Raw genomic sequence first — 26,909 nt, 5'->3', positions numbered from 1 at the left:
TGAGGGAATGTCACAAATCTGCCTCAGATAGAGCAGAGCTCAGCAGTTCTCCTGTCTAGAGGAGACCTGGGCAGGATAATAATTCAGTGTCTGCCCTTTTGTGCTGCACAAAGAGACCTGAAAATAATTGTCTTCCTGTCTCTTTTTATACATTAGGGCTTGTGGAGCCTGCAAGCCTCTAGGGACCAGCTGAGAAACGGGGGAGCTTTACCAGTGAAAGCTGATGGGCCGGGAAGGGACAGGCGGCTAGGGCTGGCTGATTGAAAGGTCTTGTTCTCATTAACATCTCTTTAAAACCAGCCTTGGGAAGAAGATTGTCCTAGTCAAAGATATAGCACCCCCGCCCCTTCAGTTGAGGGTCTGTCTTCCTCTCTGAGTCATCCAAGGAGTTCTCCTGCAGAAACCAGAGAGACAAGATGACATTCCTGATAGGGTTTTTTTAGCTGCCTTAAAGAAGCAAAAAGGGACACATCTGCTTTCCCTTTTCAGGCCATTTATAGAAAGGAGCACCCCAAAGATAATACTGACCTCAGCTGCCACTGCTCCGGGTCAATCCAAACAGGGTTTGGCTCGGATCAACACGCAGCAATGCCTGCTGGGACGTGGATGCTCCGCAGACCACCCTATGTGTCAAAGATTGGGGTGACTGCAGGTCATGTGGGAAAACGCCACGGGCGGCCTGCAGGACACCTCTTGATTAAAATGTTTCAGTTCCCCGACACATAGAAGTGGAGCTGAGAAGGGAGAGCTCACTGCACATGTGGGCTCACAAGAGGACCGTGCTACGAAGAACAGGTGTCAGAGCAGCTGTTGTCACTGGACCAGTCTCTTTAGCTTTTTCCCCAGGCAAAAAGCTAAGATATTTTTAACCTGAGCATGAAAATTACAGGAAGGTGCAGGAAGGGGAGAGCATGGATTGCAATGAGGTGGCTGTGAAATTAATAGACTGTTAACGATCTTGCAGGGGATGGGGGGGAGGGAAGGGGGAGGAAGGGAGAGAGAATTTTTGTCAGGCAAATGGTGCCAGCCACATTGAAAGAGATCAGAAGCAGTCTTCTGGAAATGAAATTCATGAAATAACACCCTATTGCACAGAGGAGTTTTAATGAGCCGTGGGTCTAAGTGGGGAAAATGGAGCCTATTACAAAGTAGATGAATGGAGTTGTTTCCGCAAGTGCCATGAATCCACTTGTTAAATGGACACTGCTAGCTTAGATTAGGCCCGACATTTAGATTCAGGGTGGGAGCGGGAGGCAGTCGTTAGGAAACCGCATAATACTGAAGATGTTTAACTGAAGGAGTTTTCTTTAATGTTGTAACAAATCCATTGCCACGTAAGAAGCTCCTTTTGTTACCCGTGCTGCGTGGCATAGCACTCAGATCCTGCTATGCTCAGAACACAGGCAAGCTGCCACTTGAGACTCTCCATCGGCTGTTAGCAGTACTGGGCTTAGGACACACAGCTGAGGAGTCCCGAGTCCATCCTGCTGAGAGCAGTGGGACGCCCGTATGCACACACACACACGAACTGGTTCATTGCAGTGATACTCCTGTTCACATGTATAGCACCGTTTGTGGCAGAAGTTCAAGGTGAGATATAATTCATTGCATTATCTATATTGGGTACTTCTATAGCCCCCGTCACCATAGTATCGGAGCTCCTCGCAATCTGTAACAGAAGAGGCAGCTCCAGGTCATCAACTTAAATTACCCCTAAAGAGTCAGAGGAGCTGGGCTGGAGGCAGTGCTCAGAAATGAAGTGTTATGTCAGGAGATCTTATCTAGGGGTGCTCTCTATGGGGGGAATACCCCCCTGAGCCATGGGCCAGCTTAAGGGCTGTGCTCCACTTCCAAAAGAGAGCAGGCGTGGTGCAAAGGGGTAGTTCCACCCTGCACGCAGGGCAGGAGCAATATGGAGGAGGCCCGGCCGCAGAGGGGCCGGAGTGGGGTGCTGCAGGGCGTGCAGGGGGAGTGGGGAGGAACAGCAGGCCCTGCCGCACTGGGATCTGGCACAGGCAGGCATTTTGCACTGGGCTCAGGGGCGCAGTTCCACACCCGTGTGCAGAGTGAGGCTGGGTGCATTGCAGGCTTTTCGCTGCCGAGCCCATCGACTCTCTCCCTGGGGAGAAAGAAATGCCGGGGTCGTGACTGAGATGCCGGGATCCCTTAGAGGAGCAAATTCCTTCCCCTCGCAGGCTCATGGGGTGTATAAACCCCACCCTGGCAGTGACGGGGTTAAAGGGGAGCCAGCGAGCCCAATCAGCCCATTCTGCGGCACCTGGAGGGGAGACTGGTGATTAAGGATTAGACCCAGCTGGGGGGAACCCGGCGGGGTGGTTCCTATCAAGGAAGGACTGCAGGGGCCCTAGGGGAGGACAGCAGCAGTAGGGTTTGAGTAGAGGCCAGGCCAGCGTAGGCCCTGGAAGGAGTGGGTAGCCGGCGAAAGGACAAAGGTAGCAACAACCTGGGAAAAGCTGAAGCTCCAGGGAGGATGGGCGAGCGCAGCTCCGTGACAGACACCTGCTGCGGGGCCAGGTAGGAATCAGCAAGGGATTGTACGAAACAGAACCTAGCTGCTTATCACAAGGGCCTGGGCTGGGGGCTGGAGGGGAGAAGGGCTGGTGTCAGCCTCAGGGGTGAGGGCTGAAGGCTGGTACAGGGTCACTAAGACGCTCGGTTTTCGTTTTGACTTTTTGTCACCCCAGAAGCGGGAAGGCTCTAAGCCTCCGGGCTGACGGCTGAATCCCAAGAAGGGACGGATGCCGAGGGGCCGTGCCCTGCCCCGCCACGAGGGTGCGCACTAGCCAGCCCCAGAACTTCTGGGTGTGTGGCCTGTCTACGCAGCGCTACTTTCTCTCTGGGAACGGGGCCCGCTTGCAGGTGCTGATAAATCGCCCTCTGCCAAGGGCCGTGCTCGCTGACTACCCGCGCCTCCAGTGAGCTAATCTGGAACGAACCCGAACGTTAAAAATTTGTTTAGCCTAATGGAAACATCAGATCAATTCCTGGAGCTAATAGGTGCCATTAAATCGATAGCACGTGCAGCCTATTAGCGTAGCATCTGACAGGAGCGCTGGGGAGGTGCGTGAGCAGGCGTTAAATCATCCTGCCCGGGCACCTGGTGGGCCGTGACTACCCCCAGCCAGGCTGCTGAGAGCCCCTATTAGCTCTCCCAGGTCTTGTCTTAGCCTATGGGCCCCCTCCCAGTCCCGCTCTGCTGGGATAGCTGATGGGGTGCCGCATGGGACCCAGTTTGAGCAAGCCAACCCCGCCGCAGGTCAGATGGCAGCCTGGATGGCATTAGATGCTCAACCCATGGTGAGCTGTATGTGAATTTCGAGCCTGGAAGGAATTCCGTCCCTGGGGCACATCGGCAGGTGTCTCGTGGGTTTTGCTTTCTCTGGATCATTGAATGGGGCTCATCTCTCAAAATCAGGGTTTAGGCTTAAATGGACCTTCTTTCTCTTGGTCTGAGTGCAGAGCCGGGCTGAAGTGGCGGAAAAGGCAGGCAGTCTCTCTGCAAGTGAGCTCTGCGGAGGTGCCCATTGCTAGTGGGAAGCAATGCGGGGCTAAAGCCAGGGCAGGGGTTGCACCTGAGGGGTCAGCACCACTCGACAAGCAGTATGGTCTAGAGGCTAGTGCGCTGCACTGGACTAACTTCCATTCCTGGCTCTACCACTGACCTGCCGTGACCTTGGGCAAATCACTCCTCCTCCCTGGCCCTCTGCTTCCCATCCTACCCTCTGTCTGCCTGATCTATTAACACAGCAGCACTTCATGGTCTCCCGCTAGGTATCTGTACAGCGCCTGGCGCAAGGGGGCCCTGATCTCGGCTGAGGCCTCTGGGTGTTTCTGTAACACACATAATTAATAAGCTCTGGTTTGATGGCTTCATGTGGGGCAACTGCCTGTGCTCGCCCCTCTGCACTCCACAAGCAGATTACTGGAATTGGGGTACATGGTGAGGAGCCCCATGGCCAACAGATCCTCCAGTAGGGGTCTTTCCTGCATCCCCTCTTCTGCTGTGAGCGTGTGCGTAAGGCATCCCCTTATCACTTGGTGGTTTGGAGGGGTGGGGCAGTTCCTCCACAGGGCTCTTGATCCCGATGGGATGTCTATCTTTCCATCCTGTCCTTGTGGGTGTCTCCTAGCTGCTTGGCTGGGGCCTGTCGGCTGTTCTTCTGAGCATTCTGGCTTGGAAACACCACGGCAAGAAGATGAAGGGGTAAATTTTTTGCACTTTGGGCCGTAGATTCCAAGGGATCCAGAAGGGATCACTGCACTCATGTTGTCTGAGTCACGGAATCGCTAGAAAAACAGGAGGTGTAAATTGGCCTAGTGCCCCTGGCTTTAAAGAAGCAACACTGCTTTCCACCAGCATGGGATCTGGCCCATTAGGTCCCATCTAGCCCTCCCCTCACCCAGTTCAGGATTGTTCCCGGTCAGTTATTTTTCTAGTGCTGTTTATATTTTCCCAGCCCAGGGAGTCAGGGGACCTAGCTCTGTTCTCATCTCTGCCACTGGTTCATTGTGTGACCTTGGGCAAATCACCTCCCGGCTGGGTGCCTCAGTTTCCCCCTCTGGGGTATAAACACCGGGAGGCAGGTCTAAAACGGCAAAGGGAATTCACGTCTCATGAAAATGCAAAAGCGAATCTTGAATGAGCAGAAGGTTCTTTTTCGCTCTCTCTTTAAAGTGTAAATGTCAGAGTCATTCCTGGCAGTGGAGCACAGCCAAGAATGAGCCAGGGACCTGGGTGGAATAGGTCATAATGATGAACTGTCTATGAAAGGTCGGTGAGGAACTGGAGCCTTCTTTAGAATTGCTTCTCCCAGCCCCGGGGGCTGGCCCCCCTGTGAAACGGGCCTAATGCTGCAGTGACATCGGGTGCAGGTTTCACTCCGGTTTCAGTGTGGGTGCTAACTCTCCAGTCACAGAACTGCATCCCGCACTGCTCACCTTCTCCGAGCAGATCCGTAACCTTCCCACATACCTCACCACAGCCCAATGGCCCCTTTGTTACCTCTCCCCCACCTCCCGGCCCACAGCCTCATCCCACTAGGGACTTGACTTCATCAGATCTCATGTCTAAACCAAGCTCAGGTCTGCTCAGTGCTTGGATGGGAGACCCCCGCTCCTCCTGACAGGAAGGGAAGCGGTGTCGGTGATCCAGTATGTGGCACTCTGCCCTGTGAGTCGGCACTGGGTCAACCTTTTACCACGGTGCTCGGAGGTGTTGCGCTTGCTGGAGGCGCTGCCTTTCAGTGGAGATCCAAAACTGAGCTCCTGAGCCCTCGTGTCTGTTAAAGATCCCTTGGTGCGTCTCACGAAGGTGGGGTTGTCCTGGCCAAATCTCAGCGTGAGTAATTGTTATACGCTGTGGAGCTAAATTTCTCCTGCGCTTTCTGTGGAATGTGCGTTTCTCTTTCTCCGCCTGTCCTGGATCGTCACATGCTGTTGCTCTGCACTGTTAAACAGCAGCAGTGTTCCACTCCAGAGGCGGCTGCATATCAGTGGCAGGAGAAGTAGATTCCTCTCTGACTTTGGGATGAAAGGAGAGATTCCCCTAATTAAATATCTTTAAGAATAGGAGGGGGAGCTTGGGGGATGGAATCTTTTTCTGCAGTCTTGGTGCTGATGATTTTTGTGCATGAAGATGTATTGATGAAGCCAGATCCAAAGCCCTTTGTACGTAATGGAAGGACCCTCATTGACCTCAGAGGGCTTTGGCTCAGAGTCTAGATTAGAGCAATCTCTGGGCTATTCTGATACCAAATGGCTAGACAATGCATTGCCCAGGTCCAAAATACGGTGGGGGTCTGCTTCATCCTATAGGAGGTGAACCCAGCCAGCAAGGGAGCTGGGGATGTTCCCCCAGTACAGGGTAAAGCCACCATGAGTGGCCATATGCTGCCCTCTGATAAGCTCCAGTGCCAGGGAATCTCAGCCAGGCAGGACAAAATGCTTGGAAAGCTCCCATTGGGCCCCTGGTCCAGGACCAAGGATTGGGCCCCTGGTCTACAGCCTCAAACCCCTGAGGAACGGAAAGGCTGAGTTTAACATAAGGTGGCATTAGCATGCGTAAATCTCCCCCCCCCCCCCCCCCCCCCGCCCCTTCAGAGTAGCCTGAAGTAATTTAGAGAGAGAAAAATGAACCCTCAGGATCCTATAAATTAAGGCTGGAATTGTTCCATATTTCCCAGCATAACTTTAAATAATAATAAAAAAAAAAGACTAACAACACACAAGCCTTTTGTATAAGGCTGCCAAGAGCTTTCGGCAAGAGGACTTTATAGTACCAAACACAATCAAGCGTAGTCCAAATTACCGAACGCTCATTTAAAACAATTACTCTTTTTATCTTCGGTTATTAAAGAAGATTGTTCGTGGTGGGTTTCTTTTAAAAAGTGAGCGTTTTTTTTGGTAATTCAGTTTTTATAGACCTCAGGGAGCACTGATGCTGGGCTACGCGGCCCTCCGGCTGGCTTGAGATGGGCGGAGAGGGGCTCGGGGAAACCCCTCGGAGCCTGGATTACACAGCACTCTGGGGAGGCTACTTTGAGGCTTCAAGTGTGAATTTGCTATATCAAATGAAAGGCAATGACAGGCAAACCCAGCATGAGCAGCCCAGGCTGGGATTGGAATTTGGAGCACAGATCCCAGTGATGTATGTGGGTTTGTCCACACAAGGAATGTAATTCAGATTAAAGGAGGGTGTGACTTTAAAGTGGAATAGCTGCACTTGATTAACTCCCTGTGTGGAGGCTCTTAATCCATTTCCACAGTGGATTAAGTTCATTTGGAACAAGGCACTGTTGTTCTGGATAAGCACATCAAAACAGGAAGTTAATCAGGAATAACTCCTGGTGTAGAGAAGCCCTTAGTCGAGGCCTGGGCTAAACACGCAAAAGTTGTGTAGCTGTAACTACAGTGGTAAACAGGAGGACTTGTGGCACCTTAGAGACTAACAAATTTATCTGAGCACAAGCTTTTGTGAGCTGCAGCTCACTTCATCAGATGCATGCAGTGGAAAATACAGTAGGAAGATTTTATATACACAGAGAACATGAAACAATGGGTGTTACCATACACACTGTAACAAGTCCTCCTGTTCTTTTTGCGGATACAGACTAACATGGCTGCTACTCTGAAACCTCTTACAGTGGTAAAGTAAAGCAGTACAACCCCTAGTGTAGTGGCAGTTATACCAGTGCAAAGGTGTACACACTGTTATAACTGTTACACCAGTACAACTTATTCTCCATCCCATGGTAGAACTAGATTGGTAACAAATCGACTTAGTGATACACCCCTACAAAAGCTGGTGCATTTGCAAACCCCATTCTAAGGCTGGGTGCGAGGTTGCCTACAGGTTAGATGACAGGATTCTTGGGTTCAATTCTCAGCTCTGCCAGTGATATGTGGTGTGCCACGGACAAGTTACTTCACCTCTTTGTGCCTCCGGTTATCCCCGTTTCATAGGGGATAACGCTTCTCCCCCATGTCCCAGGGTTGTTCTGAGGGGCAGAGGCGCCAGCTGACCTCTGAGAGCAGTGCGGGGAGGGGGTTCATATTCTTTAATGCTTTGGCCTCCCTGCTGAACCTGCTGGCTTGTCAGTTGTGTGATGACCTGGGCCAAGTTCAGACCCGGTGTAACATCATTCTCTTCAGTAGCGTTCTTCCCAGGATGAATTCTAGGCCTAGTTGGTAAGGAGGAGCCCAGCCCCAGACGATGTTCTAGCCTGAGGTTTTTCCTATTTGCGGGTGTGTTTATTCCTCCAAAATCCCCCCAGTGAGACCACAACGGAAGCCCTCCCCCTGTCCCCATTGCACAGAGGCAACTGAGCCTCACCCAAGAGAGGAAATGGGGGAGTCAGGCCTACATGTGGTGTGCGGGGGCCTGGATTTCCCACCTGCATCCCAAGTGTTGCCACCCAAACTTGTCTGCTGGCCTTGAGAACCTCCTCCGTGCATCCTGCCCCGCTCCCCCTTCCCATTCCCAGACAGCTGCTGTCCTGCTGCTGTTCTAATCCTGAGTAATTGGATTTACAGGGAGTGCTGTATCCAATTACAGAATCCTAATTAAAGGACCAAAGTTACAAGTGCAATGTGTCTTGCTTTCAGCAATTATGATTAATTTTGCCAGAATACACACATGCAGACGTTGATTACAGGACTGCGGGCAAACAGGAATTGAATGCTGATAATTGAGCTGTCAGTGAGAAGAAACTTCAGAGCTCCTGGGGGGGCAGGCTGCGTGTGATTTCTGTCCAGGGTGGAGGGGATTTTCCGTGCTTCCACTGGGCTGGAGAGGGCCCTGTACAGGGGTGGTGGGTGCGCTGATCTTTCAGATATCACGCTTCCTCCCTTTCGCACTATCTCAGCCCTGTGATCCCTTAAGGCCCATTGTCCTAGTGACATGATCATATAAGAGGGGAATGACCTCCATCCCCATGGATGTCCGGGGGAGTCGAGCATGCACAGATCCTCCCAGGAGTCGGGACCTGCCTTGCTGTTTCAGCTGCATCCTGTCTGTCCTCAACCTTAGCCCTGAGTTTTAAACGGCCACACTTCTCCACCCTGGAGGCTGCATTTCAGTGGTGTCTCAAGTGATTGCAGTGTCTATCAGCTTGAGGGAAAAGCTTTGCATCCTTCTGGATGAAAAGCTCTACGGGTATGTAAAGGGATGAGCAGAAATGGTGGTGCAAGCCTCACAGGAATTGCATTACACACCCCTGGTGCTCCATCCTGCACAAATGTATCGTGAGTAAGTCTCTGCCCCAAACAGCTTGCAATGTAAGTAGAGCAGACACACACAGGCAGGAGTATTAATCCCATTTTAGAGACGGCGCTGTGAAGCCTGGAGAAATTGAATGACTTGGCCCCGATCGTGCAGGGAGATCCTGGCACTAAAGCTGGCTCTCTGTGTCCTGGTTCAGTGCTTGACCTGGCAAAACCATCCTTCCTCTTAAAGAGAAAGAAAAGATCTAGTGGATGATTGTGTCCATTTTCCTCCCTCCCCTTCCCGTTTCACGAGTTGACTCCCCTCTTTCCCCCATGGGCTCAGCACAAATGGGAGGTGGTATTGAAGCCGTTGTTTTTAAAAGACATGCTGTAGCTCAGACAGTGGTTATGGGCTTAATGGAGAGATTCTCTGGCCCAGATTAGAGTGGAGCCCTAGATGATCAGGATGGTCCCTTGTGGCCTTCCATCTACGAAAGATGTAGACTAGCTGACCTTATGATTCGAAGAAGCTTTAAATGGAGCCTCCGTGGAATTAAGGACCCCCGCAGCCACCGCAGGTGCTTGGAGGCCTACTGTGCTTATAAATAATGAGACTGCATGCACCTTCCACCCCTACAGCATCCTCTTTTAAGAAGCAGACCTGAGTGCTGTGTGATCCCGGCAGAAGATTACAAATGAAGTGGGTTAGCCAGGGACTTCTGTAGCAATTTGGAGTGCAGGAGGAACAAAGAGGGTATGGAGGCTGCCTTGATGAATTTGTTTAGAGGAGTGGAAAGAATAGTATAGATTGTTCTCCAGCTCCTCAATAATGGAGGGTGGGGGGGAATAAGGGGGAGAGCCATTCCCTTTTTGCTTTTCAAAGTGACAAGTTGATGGAAATAAAGCAGGTGTCTGAGCATTGCAAGCAGCCAAGGGAGCTCTCGGAGGCAGGCAGATAATTACAGCCCTTGCCTGGACTGATTTGGGTAAAAGGTGGCTATCAAAGCAGGAAAACACTAGAAAAGTGCCTTTTGTTCTCTGTAGCGTGTCAGGGGCCAGCAGGTGCCGCGGGAGCAAGGGAAAAAACAAACCCAAAACCAAACCAATCTCTCAGCCTTTCTAAATCACACATACACACACAAAAATCAGAGCTGGGCCTTGAACAAGGCAAAGGGAAAGCAAACCCGTCCCAGAGGGATGGGAAGGATCTGGCTGGAGATGAAGGGAGAGCATAATCAGCAGTCTAACTGGCTCCGAAAGCAAAACAAGGCAGTGGGGGAGTTCTTCATGGGGCAACCTGGTGTAATATGAAAGAGATGCTGATGGCTACAACGCCTTCCGAAGGAGAGAGAATCAAACAACTGCTTCTTAAACACTGAATGAGGAACTAACAATCACAGAGGAAGCCGTACGCAGTGTTGTTGTAGCCCTTTTGGTCCCAGGGCTATTAGTAAGACAAGGTGGGGGAGATACCGTCTTTTACTGGACCAGCTTCAGTTGGTGAGAGAGACGAGCTTTCGAGCTCCACAGAACTCTTCTTATGGCTGCTAAGGAAGCCGACAGTTTGATGTAGTGAGAGGGAGAAGGCTCCTCCTCTCACTAATATCTGTTCTGTGCCAGTGAGATCTGAGTTAGGCTCAGGAAGCATGGCCTAGTGGTTAGTGAGCTAGCCTGGCCTTTGACAGACCTGGGTTCAGGTCCTTCCTCTGCTCCAGGTTCCTTGTGTGACCTTGGCCAAGTCTCTTAGTTTCGCAGCCTTTAGAACAGGGGTCAGAGTATTTCCGTGTGCAGGAGATCGAGCTGCCCACGGAGTCTGTGGCAAAGCTAGGAACTGAGCCCAGGTCTGCTGAGTCCCAGCCTGGCAGCCAGCTCAACCCTCCTCCCTAGAACGAGGAGCCGCAAAAAAGAGCGGACTTCAGTCCAGGGCTTCAAGCTGCCTCCTTTGGGCTTGGGCGCAGCTGTAGCTGGCTCCCTTCCTACAGGCTTTCTGTGTGACGAGCAGTCGGGCTGGTCTGTTAAATGGATGAATCATTTGCCAGCTGAGCTTGGGGAAAACCTGCCGGTTCCCAGTTCTTCCCCCACAAGTAAAAAAAAATCCAACCCCAACCCTGCAAAGCTTTGCAAATTCTGGGCCTGATCTGGACCCGGGCTGAGCATCCACATCTCCCACTCCGAATCAGGCTTTCTGTTATCTGCCTGCTCCCAGCACAGCTGAATTCAACCTATCCTCCCCTCCTTTCCCTGTCTGTAGCACAGTCTTAGACCACGGTTCAGAGTCGGGGGTGCTGGAACCATTTGTACAGTGCGGGTGCTGAGAGCCACTGAACCAAACTGTAAACCCTCTATATGACGGAAACCACTTCAAGCCAGGGGGTGCGACAGCACCCCTAGTTCCAGCACCTCGGAGCAGACTCCTGGCCACATCAGGCAGAGAAACCCTACACATCCCTGCTGTGACTCACTTGGCTGTAATCAAGTTACACCGGGGGGAATATTCCCCATCCTGGTTAAATGTGTTGCTCCCCTGGTCAGAGCTGCAGTGTGGACAAAACCTCAATGCTTGATTGTTTTTTTTTTTTTTTTTCAGCCTGGCCTCAGCTGAGTCTCTCTTTGCATTGCTGCAGGGCCTCCACCAGCTGAGTGTGCAGCGTCCAAACGGTGCTCACCCCGGTGAAAAACTGTGCTCCTGCAGTTAGCTGTGCTCAGAATTGGAGGGGGTCAAAAGGGACGTCGCTGTTTCTCTCTCTGGGGCCAGCTGGTGTAAATCAGCGAAGCGCTGTGGAAGTCGGTGGAGATACACTAGTTTACACCAACAGAGGATCGGGTCCCAGCATCTCTCTGTGATAGATTCTGGCTTTGTCTTCACTGACCCACAGGGGGTTTTTTACAGCAGGATAGCTCCTGCGTGATCGCAGGTGAAGTGAGGTAGCTTGCGAGGCCAGCACTACGGGGGGAGGCATAGCTCAGTGGTTTGAGCATTGGCCTGCTAAACCCAGGGTCATGAGCTCAATCCTTGAGGGGGTCATTTAGAGATCAGGGCAAATATTGGGGATTAGTCCTGCTTTGAGCAGCAGGGGGCTGGACTAGATGACCTCCTGAGGTCCCTTCCAACTCTGATATTCTATGATTCACTGTAACCTGCCCATGGCTGACCTCGCGAGACGGCTACAGTGCTTTGATTGAGTATCTGGGTGATTCTCGGCTCTGGTGCGTGCGGCTTAGTGGAGGGGCCATGCTTAGAATTCACTCCAAGTGAACGGTGGGATTCCCCAGGGACCGTCCCCTCCTGGGGAGACATGTCAGCTGTCACAGTGTGCGCCGGAGGTTTCGTGCAAGGCAAGGGCTCTCTGGGGGGCAGGAGACAAGCTGTGGCGGGAAGGGTTGGGAACAGGCAGTGAGGGCTGCTGGAGGTGGGTGGGAGCTGGCTGACAGCTCCCTGCAAAGCGGTGAGTTTTGAGATGCTTTCAGAGTGGCAGGGTGGACTGATCGCCAAAGTGAGAAGACTGGGGGGCAAGGTGGGGGCTGAGCGGAGGCCAGAATGGGTGGCGGGAGGGACCCAGGCCGAAAAGGGAGCATGCAGGACAGCGCTCTGACATGGCAGAGTTGAGAGAGCGAGTGGGGGGGCTCCGAGGGAGAGAGGTGGTCCCGGGGGCAGGATACAGCGGAGTGTGCAGGGAGGAGTGTGTGGGGGGATTGTAGAGCGAGCTGGGCAGAGCGGCGAGAGGGAAGACATGTGGGGACAGGGGAGATCGTGTTGGCAGTGGGGGACTGGGCTGCGAACAGCTTTGCCCAGGAGCAGAGCAGTGTCGGAGCAGATACAGCAGCGGCTGGGTCGCCCGGAAAGGCCCGTTGTGTCGGTCGCACAAACAGCTAGCCATGCTGCGAGCGCAGCTCTGCCTTCCTCCGGGAGCGCTGGGCACGGCCTGCGGCAGCTGGGTGAGCACAGCTTCCCTTTGGGCTTTCCTCCGGCTCTTTGAGGCTGCCTGGGGGCAGGCAGGCAGCTGGAGAGCCAACCCATCACGGCGTCTCGGGACCAGCTCACGGGAACGGCAGATCCTCCTCCGGGGGCAGCCGCTGGCAAACCCAAGTGATGAGAACTGGCGTTGGGTGACAGGTGGAGAACAATCCAGCACCGGGATGCAGGGCATGTTGGGTAATGCTGTTCCAATCCGCATCCAAGCAGCAAGCCTGGTCAGCTGGGGAAAGTGAGCAGGGACACAACAGCAGAACAACAAGGGAGAGTTTCACTCATTCCCAGCTTCGTGCGGCGCTTCGGGACCTGTAGAAGGGGGAGCGGTAAATGCAAAGTACAGCCTCTCTCTTTCCGCAGGGGCCGAACCAGAAGCGCAGAGCCACGCACTCTAACGAGGGTGGCTTGCTGTTGCCTTGCAATTCACAGCTGAATTTCGGAGGCTCTTTTTTCCCTCTATAATTGGCCAGATAGATCTGAAGAGCCTCATCTTTGGTAGAAAAGGGGCGCAAGAGAAGGTTAAAAATGTCGCTTTGGGGGTGATGTCGTGGCACCGCTGTAACTCGCCGAGGAAGCGTGAGAGCTGGAGTTTTCAAAGGCAGTTTTGCGATTGATGGAGACTTGGCTCCTTGGCCATTAAGTGAAGAATTGGGTTGTTTGTTTTTTTGCCTTCCCCTGACAAGCCTCCTACAATTAATTTATTTTTTTAATTTGGTCTTTTATAATTGGCTCGGCCCACTCTTCCCAGAGCTAACCAGTCAGGCTGATTATTCTGCCAGGCAGACGGGTGAGCGAGAGCAAAAGACCGGGGTGAGGGGCGAGAAAGCAGAGGCTGACATGGAAAGAGACCGTGTTCTTGGACCCGGCAGTCCCACTTCCACAAATAACATCCCCAGAATTAAGAGAGATTCTCCCTTTGAGTTTGACCTTTTGCTCTCGTCCGCTAATTAGCCCCGGGCCTGACTGCGCCTGGCAGGGAATGTCCTCTTCTGGTCTTCTGCAATGAATGAGCCACGTGACAAGCAGCGAGCAAGGCCCTCTGCCTGAGCCAGATGGATGGTCGGAGCCAGCCGGCTCTGAGCCGCTCAAAGTGCTCACAATGGCTAAAGGAAGTGGATGGCACCCGCTAGATAGCAAGTGGCTGCTTGGATCCTGCGATCCCAGGAGAGGAGTAGGTGGTGACAAGGAACCTCTGGGGGGAGACGGGGACTGGCTTGGCAAGGAGACTGGGATGGGGGGAGGTGAAATAGACATTGTGGGGGAAGGTCCGAAGTGGGGGAGGAGGAGGCTGAGATCAAAGGAGGAACCGGGGGTGCAGGAGACTGGGATTGGTAGCCACGGGGGGAATGGGTTGGGGAGAGTGCTGGGAGCCAACGGAGGCAGGGAACGAATGAGATCAGATGAAGATAGGACGGGGATACGAACGCTGAGGGAGAGATGGGGATGGGATGAAAGACTGTCTCCTCATGCGTACGCACAGAGAGGCCAAGTTAAGGTGGCACAGGCCATATGTGCCAACAGCCCACTTTCCCCCAGGGGTGCTTGACCCCCCGCTGTGCCCCAGGCCCCGCCCCCACTCCACCTCTTTCCCCCCCCCAAGGCCCCACCCTGCCGCTTCCCACCCCCTCCCCTGAGTGTGCCCTGCCCTCGCTCCTCCCCTTCCCCCAGCGCCTCCTGCAGGCCGCTGAACAGCTGATCGCTGCGGGTGGGAGGCACTGGGAGGGAGGGGGAGGTGCTGATTGGTGGAGCCGCCAGTGGGCAGGAGGTGCTGGGGGGCGGGGGAGGAGCTGATCCGCAGGGCTGCCGGTGGGCACTGAGCATTCCCTAATTTTTTTCCCATGGGTGCTCCAGCCCCAGAGCACCCCCCGAGTCGGTGCCTATGGCACCGGCAATCTTAATTCCAGCACTTCCTGCCTTCTGGCTGCTTGACTTTGCACCTTTAATATTCTTTTAACATTGTTTTTTTTTGTGTGTAAGTCAGTTTACGTTCAGTCAGGGGGGCTGCACAGTGGTGGGTGCTGAGAGCCATCGAACCAAACTGTAAACCCTGGATACGATGGAAACCGCTTCAAGCCAGGGAGTGCAGCAGCCCCCCCAGGACCTCTAGTTCCAGCACCTTTGTGTTCAATACCTGAAAAGGAGACCATTGGACTGGGCCGGCCGGGAATGTTACCACCTGTGTCCTTATCTCTGCAAAAGCCACATCTGAAAAAATATCTTTCCTCCCCCTAAATCCTCAGTAGTGATTTTTCATTTATAAAATAAACAACAAACGCTCAAGACTGCCTTGAGTGACCCTATAATAACAAACCAGCGTGTGCAGCCAGGCAATCAATGGGAATTGTAAAGCAGCCACGTGCATCCCAACACAAGCAACCCTACAATAACAAAGTGTGTGCAGTCCATGAATCAGCAGAAACTGCAGGGTCTGCAGCCCACCACTCATAAGCAACCCTACAATAAATCACCTGTTTGCAAAGCCCAGCACTCCCTAGAGACCTTACGATAAAATAACAAACTGGGCTGCACAGCCCAGGTCTCGTAAGCAACCCGATGATAACAAACCAGGGCGCATGCAGTGGGGGCAATGTTTATTGCAATGAATTTCTTGTTTGTTACAGGCCCTTTCAGAGATAAGAGGAGATTTGAGCTCAGCACTTTTCCCTACAAAACTGGAGCCAGATTAACACGAAGCAAGCTCTGTCCCGCAAATAATTCATCCTTATCTGCTCTCTGAAATCCGGCCTGCCTTAGCAGAGTCTGTATTATTCAAATTAGCGCCCGAGTCAAGGGAGAGTGCTTCTCCATGGCTGTGCATGGCTTTATCTCGGAACTTGCTCTCTCCCATTATCGGGTTCCAAAGCAATTGAGAGTTCCGGGCTCAGCGAATTAATCCAGTGTGAGCAAGAGGTTTATTCGAGTATGAAATCTTCCTTGGTGTTTTTTTTTTTTTTTTTTTTTTTTAAAATAAAACTAGACCAATCCTCCATAAAAGGCAAAGTGTTTTCATCTCCGGAGGGGCTGGCTCGTAGCCGACGGGTGAGAAACGTTCCTTCGCTCGCTACACGTTCGGCAGCCTGGGCTGGACGCATTCGCCTCTGTGTGCGTGTGGCCTTTTTGCATCGGAAACGGCTGGATCTGCCGGTGTGCCCGTTAGACCGCACTCCGAACCGGCGGGGAAGAGCTCTGCAGCTCTCAGGATGCCCCCATGGGCGGGGCGGCAACTGCTTGTGTAGGATGCAGTGGTGGTGGCTGTCACCTTCCTGGGGGCCCCGTTCTCGCCCTGCCCTGGGGTAGTCGGGGATGGGAAGGGAGGGGTGCCGTGTGATGCAGGAGGGCTGGGAGAGTGTTGTCTCTGAGCAATGAAGAGCTAGGGCCCGCTGCGCCCAGGGACAGACTGGGCTGTGTAGCGTGGAACTGGGCAGCGCTGGGCTGGGGCACATCCTGGGCCCCCAGACAGCGAGGGCAAATCTGCTTGGGCAAAGCATAGCAAGCCAGTTCCCTTCTCCTGATTCCATGGTAAAGAGCAGATGGAGGGAGCCATCTACACCAGTACAGACCCTATTACCTGCCCGGCCCCCAGACCCCCCTCCATCTGACCCCGGCACATAGATAAGAACAGCCCTAACTAGGTCAGATCTATGGTCCATCTAGCCCAGTATCCTGTCTTCTGCCAGTGGCCTCTGCCAGATTCTTCACAGGGAATGAACGAGACAGGGCAATTTTGTGTGATCCGTCCCCTGTCATCCAGTCCCGGCTTCTGGCAGTCAGAGGTTTAGAGACACCTGGAGTATGCAGTTGCGTCCCTGATTTTGTCTAATAGCCATCGATGGACCTATCCTCCATCAACTTATCTCATTCTTTTTTTAATCCAATTATACTTTTGGCCTTCACAACATCCCCTGGCAATGAGTTCCACAGGTTGGCTGTGCATTGTGTGAAGCAGTATTTCCTTTTGTATTAAACCCGCTGCCTATTAATTTCATTGGGGGACCCCAAGTTCTTATGTTATGCGAAAGGGTAAATAACACTTTTCTATTCACTGTCTCCACATCATTCATAATTTTATAGACCTCTATCAAGTCCCCCCCGCCCCCCACCTTACTCATCTCTTTTCTAAATGGAACAGTCCCAATCTGGTTAATATCTCCTTGTATGGAAGCTGTTCCATCCCCCTCATCATTTTCATTGACATTTTCTGCACCTTTTCAAATTCTAATACATCCTTTTTGAGACGGGGCAACCAGATCGGCACGCAGTATTCAAGATGCGAGTGTCCCATGGATTTATACAGAGGCAGTATGATCTCTTCTGTCTTATTATCTATCCCTGTCCTAATGGATCCTAACACTCTTCACTTTTTGGACTGCCGCTACACACTGAGTGGATTCTTTTCAGAGAGCTATCCACAATGACTCCGAGATCTCTTTCTTGAGTGGTAACGGCTAATTTAGACCCCATCATTTTGTATGTATAGTTGGGATTATTATTTTTTCCAATGTGCATTGCTTTGTACTTATCCACAATGAATTTCATCTGCCATTTTGTTGCCCAGTCACCTAGTTTCGTGAGATCCCTTTGGAACTCTTCCGAGTCATCTTTGGACGTAACTATCTCGAGTAACTCAATATCATCTGCACATTTTGCCATCTCACCGTTCGCCCTCTTTTCTAGATCATCAGTTGCACAGCACAGGTCCCAGATCAGGTCCTTGGGGGTCCCTGGTATTTACCTCTCTCCATTCTGAAAACTAACTGTGTAGTCCCACCCTTTGTTCCTTATCTAGTAACCAATTACTGATCCAGGGGAGGACCCATCCCAGGATTACTTAGTTTGCTAAAGAGCTTTTGGTGAGTCTCCCCAGCCCCAGGGAGCCTTCTCCTCATCTGACTGTAGCATAAACAATCGGGTCCACATTGTTTCTTGGCACCCAGATAGGCTCCTGGGCTTTCCTTGCTGGCCATGGGTGCCAGCACGTGGGCAAGTGACATTCCCACAGGTGGCAGCTCAGGGCCTTTTCAGTTAACTTGTGCATAAAAACAAGCATGCCAAGGACCCTTTAAATGCTTCAGTTTCCCGGGAATTACCCACGGCGCCCGACAGCTGACCTGCCTCCAGTCTGCACATGGCAGATTGTGGTGCTGTCTGGCTGGCACTGCAGCAGGTAGTGGTGATGAACAGCTGGGCAAGGGAATTATCCTTATTGTTGATTGGGTGCCACAGATGTCTATGGCCCTATACAGGTGCAGTGAAGACCTGGTTCCTTCCAGTAATGCCGCATGACACGAACCTGCAGCTGGCACCAGGGAAATGCCATATTGGAGTTTGGTGCCAACCCGCAATCGACCCTGGTTCTCTCTCCTCTGCCCTGGTGATGGGAAATGGGATTCCCTGGTAAATTCTCCCCGGCCTCTTGGTCAGTGGCTGGGTAAGGCCCAGAGTCAGGATGGGAGTTGCAGGGAGAGGTGACTGCCGCAGTGGGGGAGCTGCCAGATTTCTGGGCAATCTCTGGATCTGCAGGTCTGTCCTTGGCCTGCCTCTGATCTCTAGAGGGGAGGGCATTCCAGCAGGGTGACCCAAGAGGAAAGAGCCTGCAACTTCGCCAACCTGCCGGCTGCAAGCTAGGTGCCTGCCACGCACCCTCGTCTTGTGTGAGCGAGTTCCAAGTCCCTTGTGGCATGAACTCCACACCCCAGCACTGGAGAGGAGTGCAGCCAAAGGGCAGGATCAAACGCGGAGCTGAGTGTTAGGCACCGGCGTTTGATTCTGAAAGGCTCCTTTGATGGCCAGAGAGAGTGAGAATCAGTCTGCTCCGAGCTCCTTCTCATCCTCTGTATCTCAGGCTGCTCACTCTTGCCCCAGATGCTTGTAAAACTGTGGTAAATCTAGTTTCAAAATACCCGTCGCTCTGCCTCTTCATCTCTCGCTTTCTTCCATCTCCTCTCATCCTCCCTCCTCTTCCTGCCCCTGCCCCCCTGTGCCGTTCAAACAGGGCTTTTGATGTCGTTGGGAAGGCCTCTTCCCCACGTAAGACTGACTCAGATGTCTTGGTTGAGACTTATGAAAATTGATGAAGATCTCCCTTTGAACCTCCTCAGTGCTCGCAAGGCCTCTCCCCGCTGCTGGCCTCCAGCAAAGGCTGCCTGCCCTTTCTCGGGGTAATGCTGATGATCTTCAGCGAGTGCGTGCGAGATTCTGGGACTAAGGCAGGGCCCGGACTAGGCTCCGCTCTGAGTCAGCCTTCATGGCCGGGTCCTCTCGCTGTAGAACTTTCCACTGCCCGGCGGAGCTGCAGCCCTGTCCATGAAGCCAGATTTTCCAAAGTGTTCAGGGCCGGCTTCCCAAGTGCTCAGCCCCCAGGATCCGGGCTAGCTTTTCAGAAGGGCTCAGTTCACACTGAGGCCTTGAAATAAACCTGCGGCTTTTCACTCGGATCTCAGCAGGCTGGGGGCTGAGCTCTCCTGAAAGTCTGGTTCCATGGAAGCTGGAGCTGTGCGGGAGAGGCTCAGACTCGGGTCCTCGGCTCTTCCCTCCTCCCTAACTGCTTGTGGGTGCGAATGACGTTGCTGGTGGAAACTCTGCAGACTGATGGCGTCTATGCACAGACCCGGTGCAGCGTGGGAAGGGTTGGCGCTAGCTTCTCCATGCGCTGGTTCTCACCCATGTGCCTCACGTCTGACCCTGGAGGGACCAGCCCTGGGCTTGCTTGTCAATGACCTAGTCAATCCTAGACGCCAGTCAGTGCTGGTTGTCGCGGGATTTCTCGGTCACTAGGAACTGGGCTGAAGTCTGCCAATCTTTCCTGCAGAGCCTGCCCAATGTTCCAGTCCATCCCTGACTGCCACTGATTCCCTGGGTGGCCTTCCATAAGACCGCTCGTACTGGGTCAGACCAAAGGTCCATCTAGCCCAGTGTCCTGTCTTCTGACAGTGGCCAATGCCAGGTGCCCCAGAGGGAATGAACAGAACAGGGACTCATCAAGTGACCCATCTCCTGTCGCCCATTCCCAGCTTCTGGCAAACAGAGGCTAGGGACACAGCGTTGCATCCCTTGGGCAACGTGTCTCAGTTTCCCCATCTGTAAACTAATACGTTGCTCTTCTAGGGCATTTTTCATCAATAGAACGCAATGTGCATTTATGAAAAGGTCAGTATCGTTATCCCCACTGTACAGATGGAGAAACTGAGGCACAGCAAGTGAAGTGACTTGTCTGAGGTCACCCAGCAAGCTAGGATGAGAACATGTACCTACCTTTGGGAATCTCAGGAGAGACGTGATACACAGGGACTGCAACGAGGGGTCTACTCCCACACAGGTGGTGAAAGAGCTAATTTGGGCCCAGGAGGCCAGTTAACCTAATTGGAGGGTGGGCCAGGCCTAATTAACGATGAAGCTGATTCTGCGGTCAGCAGTAGAGAGACTGGTATGGCCAAGAAGGAAGCCCTGGGAGAGGGTTGATTCTGGGATCTTCTCCTGAGTAGGGAGTGTTGGCCATGAGGCCAGGAGCGGAAGAGACATGGGGCAGTCAGTGGGAAGGATCCCAGTCAGGGAGACAGGGTCAAAACCCTCTTCTTATAAAATGCCACCAGGGTTTATAAAAGAAGGTGAGATGATGAAAATGAAAAACGAATCCAAGGAGAGAGCGTGTGGGGGAGAATGTCCCCGGTGGGAAAGAAACCACTTGTTAGACCTTTAGAGAGACGTGTCTGAATTTGTTAAAATCTGAATAATGAATCCAGCCCCCTGTGGATTCTGCAGGTGGTGTCTCAGCCGCTGAGCGTGCGCCTGTGGGCGCTGACTTTCCTGCTGTGCTAATCTGATTAATCAGGGAGTGGCGACATAGCGTGCTTTTGTGCGTGCGCCATGAAAGAAGCCTGGGCCTGTGGCCGGAGACTCGCTTCCCTGCCTGAGCCAGACAAAGCGGCTGTGGCAGAAGCTGCCTTCAAAGGAGAAGCAGCCCCTTTCTTGTGGTTTTTTTCCCTGCTTTCCAAATCCAAATTTGAGCTAAACGCGGGAGAAACAATCAGTAGTGAAGTTTGCTGGGGCCCTGTAGGACGGCGACAGAAAGATTCCCCTGCATTCACCTGCCCTGTCCATATAACAATGCACCCAACTCACCCCTATGGACACCTATCCCAACGTCATTATACATGCCCTAGCCATGTAGAAATGCCCGCACTGTCAGGCCTATACACTTGCTCCCAACCCCCATATACATGAACCAGCCCCACATACCTTCCCCGGTCCTAGAGAAATGCCCCCACCCTCAGCCAAACATACTTGTCCCCAACACCTGTGCACCAGCCCCCACCTACATACACCTGTCCTATAGAAATACACCCACTCTAGTCCCTACACACACCCGCCTCCACTTCCAGATGTATGCACCTCCCCCTAGCCCCCTAGCAATGCACCTATCCTTGTCCCCGCATACACCTGGACCAGCCCCATAGAAAGAAAGCTAGTGTCTGGAGTATGTCTTTTACATCATTCAGTTCTTATGCTCCTTCTCTCAGGGCTTTATCCTGAGTCAGTCCCAGGCGGGAGGCTGGGACCCTGCCTGTTTGGCACTAGCATAGATCTCGCTGGGGAACCCTCTCCCCTGGTGCCAACTTTGGAAACTGCAAGGGATAAACTGCCTCCCCACCTGCCTGTGAGCGGGGACATGCCTGGCTGAGAGGCAGGGCTGCAAAGAGGCCAAGAAGGCATCTGGCGGGGAGGAGAAATGGGGTCATCGATTAGCGTTTTGGTCTCTCCTTTAGCTGAGAGCGGGACGGGGTGGCCCGGCTGTGCGCCAGGGGAGGACGCCGTGCAGAGCTCCCTGGGAAAATATTTGCCCAGTTTGTCAGAACGAGGTGAATCCTGCTAATTATAGCTAATTAATTGTCAGCGGATTGTGCTTGCCGACTCCTGATGAAAAGCTGTGGCATGTATTGAAGTGTGACTTGGCAAGCGGGCTGCTAATTATCCCAGCGCATGGCAGCAAAGCACCTTCTCTGCGTGGGGATAATGGCGGCAGGCACTCGCTCCCTTTGTTTGTTTACAGGAAGCTGCATCTCATGGCTCTGATCTTTCTCCCCTCTGCAGTGCAGGGTGGAAAGAATCCAGGAGCCGCAGAGAGCGGACACGGGTAGCAGAGAAACCAACCACAGAGCTGGGACTGGAACCCGGCTCCTGCACGGGCCTTTGCCACTTGAGCCCAAGGAGAAATCTCCTCGATTAGCTCTCACAGTGAGCTCCTTATTCTAGTTCCCGTCACTAGGGGGTGACATTATTACACTCACTCAATACCTAAAGTTGGTCTATTCAACTTCCACACTGTCAACTAGTCGTCTACCTCCTTTCCTGCACCACACAATCCGTAGGGCTCTGCCTGTGAAGCTGCACACTATATACCTGTAAAAAGAACAGGAGGACTTGTGGCACCTTAGAGACTAACCAATTTATCTGAGCATCAGCTTTCCTGAACTACAGCTCACTTCATCGGTGGCTCCGGAAGAAACCTGGGAAGAGGTGATGGGGCAGAGGTGAAGGTTGCTGTGACCACATGAAGCTGTTTCCTTCTCTCTGATTCCTTCTGCGCTCAGAGACCCAGGACGTGGTACATTCTTTGTAAATGAACACACCTGCATCCAAGAAATCCCCACCCATCACCAAGTTCCACCTCCAGCTGGAACGCCCACCGGGCCCCAAGTCTGGACGAGCCACTCGGGCTGAACAAGGCCAGGGATGAAGGAGATTTGCTTTCTGAAGTTATGAGATGAACTGGGAGCAGTGCTATGAAGGCCGGAGTCTAGCCCTGGCTGCACGGCAGGCTCCACCCAGCGACATATGGCCAGCAAAATGTCTCATTTTGCACAGGCTTTAAACCTTCATGTTGGATGGTTAATAATGATGGGCATGTTTAAGGCTGCTAATGAGACCCTTGGAACTGGACGTTTGCTGTTAATTGCCCTTGTCTGTGTAGTAAGTACCTTTTGCTTAACTGGATGTTTCACAGGCTGCTGTGTCTAATTGTTATCCCAGGAGAATGCTAATTGTTCTGGGTAACGAGAGCCCGAGACGATGGGAGACTGGAGCTTGGGGAGGAACAAGGGATTTGAGATGTGTAATGAGAGATGGGGCCAGCAAGAGTGGGAAAGAAATATTACGGGATGGAGAAAAGTGGAAGGAGGGGAGAGAATTCCACCTCCAAGCTCTCCCTCTTTCCAAAGGGCCAAACTATCCCCCATGATCCGAGCATTCCTGGACACATGGACCTTTCTAATCAGAAGGCACCCAGTGTCTGGGAGGTATTTGCATTCATCCCCTCATGGAGAGAACGTAGAGCTGACCACTCAGAGGCAAATCTGGACCCAGGGCCCAGGTTTGGAGCCAGGGACTCTGTTCAGGCCCATATCTAGTCGCGAAGATCCCTGCAGCAAGAGGGAGTGTGAGAGATTAAGGGCCCTCCTAGGAGAAGGGAAACTATTGTGGGCAGGGAGATGAGGTGAATGATGCAGTGAGGGGAGATGAGAGGGAGGGAAGACACCAGTTGGATGCAGAGGTGCTGTGTAAAGAATCAGTTTGGGTGATACCTAGGCTGTGCTCAAATACCAGAGTGAAGAGCACAGGCTAAGCAGACAGACAGTGTGACCAAAAGCGCCCCTGTATTGACACCCTGCATGTTATTGTAATAAGCTCTGTGCAAAATATGCCTTGTGAGGTATCATTTAAAAACGAACACCGCATTGATCACCAATTTTCTTGTGCGAAATGGGTATTAAATTATGAACAGAAGCTGAAATGATGACTACACAGTGTTCACCGTCTGGGAAGGGGGTAAACCGATTTCTCAAAGACAAAGGGGAAGCTGCTTCCTCTGGCCAGGTGTCATCAAAGGTGATGGACCATCGCCTGACAAGTGGTTGTTCTTTGGCAGCGCAGGGGGGCAGGAACAGAGTGATCTGCGTTTTAACAAACAACATGGCACCTTTCACCACAAAACTCTGTGTCTCCTCCCTCCTCACGGCTGGAATGAACTTGACCTCGGGGTAACTCTCAGGAATGTGCATTTTAGAGGGTGACTGGGTTGTAAAAGTGAGGGGTAAAAACACCTCTGGTTATTGCTCTCTCATCTCAGAAGACAAAGGAACCAGCCTTTTGACTCTGGGGGGCAGAGGCGCTGACTTCCCCAGTTCCTGAGAGGAGCTCGAACCCCCACCTCATGCCTTCCTGCCCCCTCCCTCGCTTCTTCCTGCCCCTGCTCCTCTTTTCCAGTGCCTCCTGCATGCCGCTGAACAGCTGATTGTGGCAGGCGGGAGGTGCTGGGGGGGGAGGGGAAGGAGCTGATTGGCAGGGCCCACTTTTGCTAAGCACCCACCTTTTTTTCCCCCTGTGAGTGCTCCAGCCCCAGAGCACCCCCGGAGTCTGCACTTATGCTGGGGAGAGATCCTGACCTGAGAATTGGGTCAGCCCCATTGCTGGGAACATGGGGTGAGGATTTTACCTTGAACCAGATCTAGCTTGTTCAGACTGAGCTACTAGGAAGCTTTTTCTCTTTCCTTCTCTTGTAACCATTTCTGACTTTAATGCCTTATACCTTTACTCACTTCAAATCTCTCCCTTTGTCGTTAAATGCGCTGGTTTTATTTTTAATCTAAATTAATCCAGTGCTGTGTTTAAACTGAACTGCTTGATAACTCCAGTTAAAGTAGCAAACTGTTGAATACAGACCCTTTACAGGGGCAACGGACCTTTAATATCTGAACTGTCCTGGATGGGGCCAGACGGTGCAGAACACGCGTTTTTGGGAAAATTCAGGACTGGGAGTGTATTGGGGTCACCCTGCAAGTGGTACCGAGGCTGGTGGGAGCCAGAGTGTGACTGGCATGTTGCTGACCAGCTGCTGTGGGTGCGGCTGCTGGACCAGGTCTGCAGCTATACACGGACACTCAGGGGGTGACCTGCATGCTGGCAGGCTGTTTGTGAGTGGCCCAGCTTGGGAGCTACAATAGCAAAGCATGGTGAGGGACCTACTGTGACACAAGCCTTCACTGGTCTGGATTGCATCCCAGAACTTCACAGATGGAGACAGAGAGATAGAGGTGAATCACAACATTCAACCACGTGTAGATTTGGAAGCCCTGCTCCCTCCTCTTTGTCCCCAAATCAGGGATTTTCAGATCTGGCCAGGACAGGCAGAGAGGAGGGCTAGCAAGAGCTGCCGGATACGGGAGCTGGAGCAGAGCTGGGAGGGAGCACACAGACGTGGCCCAGCAGGTGTTTTTAAGCTCTGCACGTGTGCCCGTTCCCGTAGAGCGCTGCCACCCATTGCATCCAGAAGGCACTCTGGCAGTGACGGAGACGGTAGCCTGACTGAAGTTACTGTGTCATTTGGCTGGGCGAAGCACCAAGCATTGTGGGGCCAGGCGGCTAGCTAGACCATTGTAAATATCAGCCCTGGCAATCCCCAGCCGTTATACCCCAATCCCTCGCACCCTTCACCCTGCCATGGCTGCTGCTCTCCCAGCCTGCACTGGGCCCTTAATAAGACGTGATTCACACACTGCGTTTAATTAGCAATTCAGCTAACGGTTTGTAATTCAGGCACGACCCTGATTGCATCCGAATGCTACTTTATTTCTTCTCTGCCGCTTGCATTCGGAGCACTAATTATGCCTCTTTGGATGCTAATTGCTTTCCAGCCCTCCATCGCTGCCTTTCTCTAGCAACATTTATTTTTCATGCATCTGTGTGTTTAAACTAATAAAAGAGGGGAGGACGAGGGGGCCGTGCAGGGCTGAGCTCCGGCCAACTTCCATAGGACGGACAAGTGTTCCAGCCCTAGCCTGCTTCCCAGACGCCTCTGGTATCAGTGGGCAGCTCTGCCATTCTGCCAGTGCACAAACCACTCTCAGCAGCCATCCCTGCTGCTCTCAGCAATGCTCCACGCTGCCAATTTATCCCCAACCCCTTTGCCCCATAACCAGATTCTCTATGGAACAGGTGCCCCACCAGTGCCCTCCCCCTCTAAAGAGCTGCACTCTCCCCATCTCTCCAGCACGATCTGCCACACCACTCACGCTTCATCTCCACAAGCACGGACCCCATTCTTTCAGTTTCATCCCCCTCTAGAGTGACCAGATATAGGGACAGTCCAGTTTTTTGGGACTTTTTCTTATATAGGCGCCTATTACCCCCCACCCCTGTCCCGTTTTTTCACAGTTGCTGTCTGGTCACCCTATCCCCCTCCCCTAATCACTGATCCTACTATCTCAGTAGAGATCCAGTGGAATCCCTGCTGACCCCAGCACAGCACCTCAGGGTGCTGTTCTGTGCGGTAGGGGACCAGCACGGGTGATTCAGTAACGGGTGCTCTCCGCTCTGGGTCAGCGCTGACCCCAATGCCCCAGCATGGTACTAGGGGGCGCTGTGCTGCGGGGTGCTGTCTGGGATTACACACATAACCGAGATCTTAGCTACTCATGGCCATTAAAGATTTCCTGGTGCAGTAAGTGATGTTAGGCCCAGTGTCCTTGTTAAATCACAGCTTGGGTAATTGCATTCTTCCATCAGCCGTTTCACCTGGAGGTGGCACTCTCTTACCAGGGCTGTGCAGAGAGGCTGCATGGGGCTTCTCCCCATCAACCAGCCGCTGCCAACTCAGAATTGCATGAGGGCATCCTGGTGCACATACAGCGGCCTGTGTGCCGGTGGGTTAAGCTGCCGTAATACCGTTACTTTCCCCTTTTAAACGACAGGTTTCCTATGCAATGAATAAGAACCCGTCCCTATTTCCACTGCTAGCTCCGCTCTCCTCCCTGTCTTCCAACCCCATGGTCTTGGTGTAATCTCGGCCTCCTTTCCTCCCCACACCTCCAGTCCCTCACGCTCCGATTTCAAAACCCCGACTCCAACGGCTTGCTCAGACGATTTAGGTTGCCAGGAAATCTTTGCTGGGAGCAGGGAACATGGACGTCTACAACATGTGTGAACGCCTCATGTCCGACCTTCTATTTAGCTCAGACATGACCGGTAGCTTCCTTCTCCAGCCCTGAAGAAGAGCGCTGCAAAGCTCCAAACCAGCGTCCCTTCCCCCCGCCCCCCCCCCCAGAAGTTGGTCCAGTAAAAGATTGTCTCTCTCCCACCTTGTCTCTCTCTTTCCCATATATAATTTATCTCTTATTTATAGGGGTGACAACCTCAGGTGTAAAGCACCAGCTACACGTGGATA

At 52.7% G+C, this 26,909-nt stretch overlaps 1 long non-coding RNA gene across 1 annotated transcript in view; it reads left to right on the top strand.

Moving 5' to 3' along the window:
• The first annotated feature begins 2,413 nt into the window (after window positions 1–2,413).
• LOC122463341 overlaps window positions 2,414–26,909 on the top strand; it is a 53,075-nt gene continuing 28,579 nt past the window's right edge. The window contains exon 1 of the long non-coding RNA XR_006286605.1: window positions 2,414–2,535. This is a non-coding gene — a long non-coding RNA (uncharacterized LOC122463341). The remainder of the gene's footprint in view (window positions 2,536–26,909) is intronic.

This window comes from Chelonia mydas, chromosome 19, assembly GCF_015237465.2.
Source record: "Chelonia mydas isolate rCheMyd1 chromosome 19, rCheMyd1.pri.v2, whole genome shotgun sequence".
NCBI classification, from domain to species: Eukaryota; Metazoa; Chordata; order Testudines; family Cheloniidae; genus Chelonia; species Chelonia mydas.
Note: the sequence above shows the minus strand (reverse complement) of the source record. Positions and strands in the feature narration are given on the sequence as shown.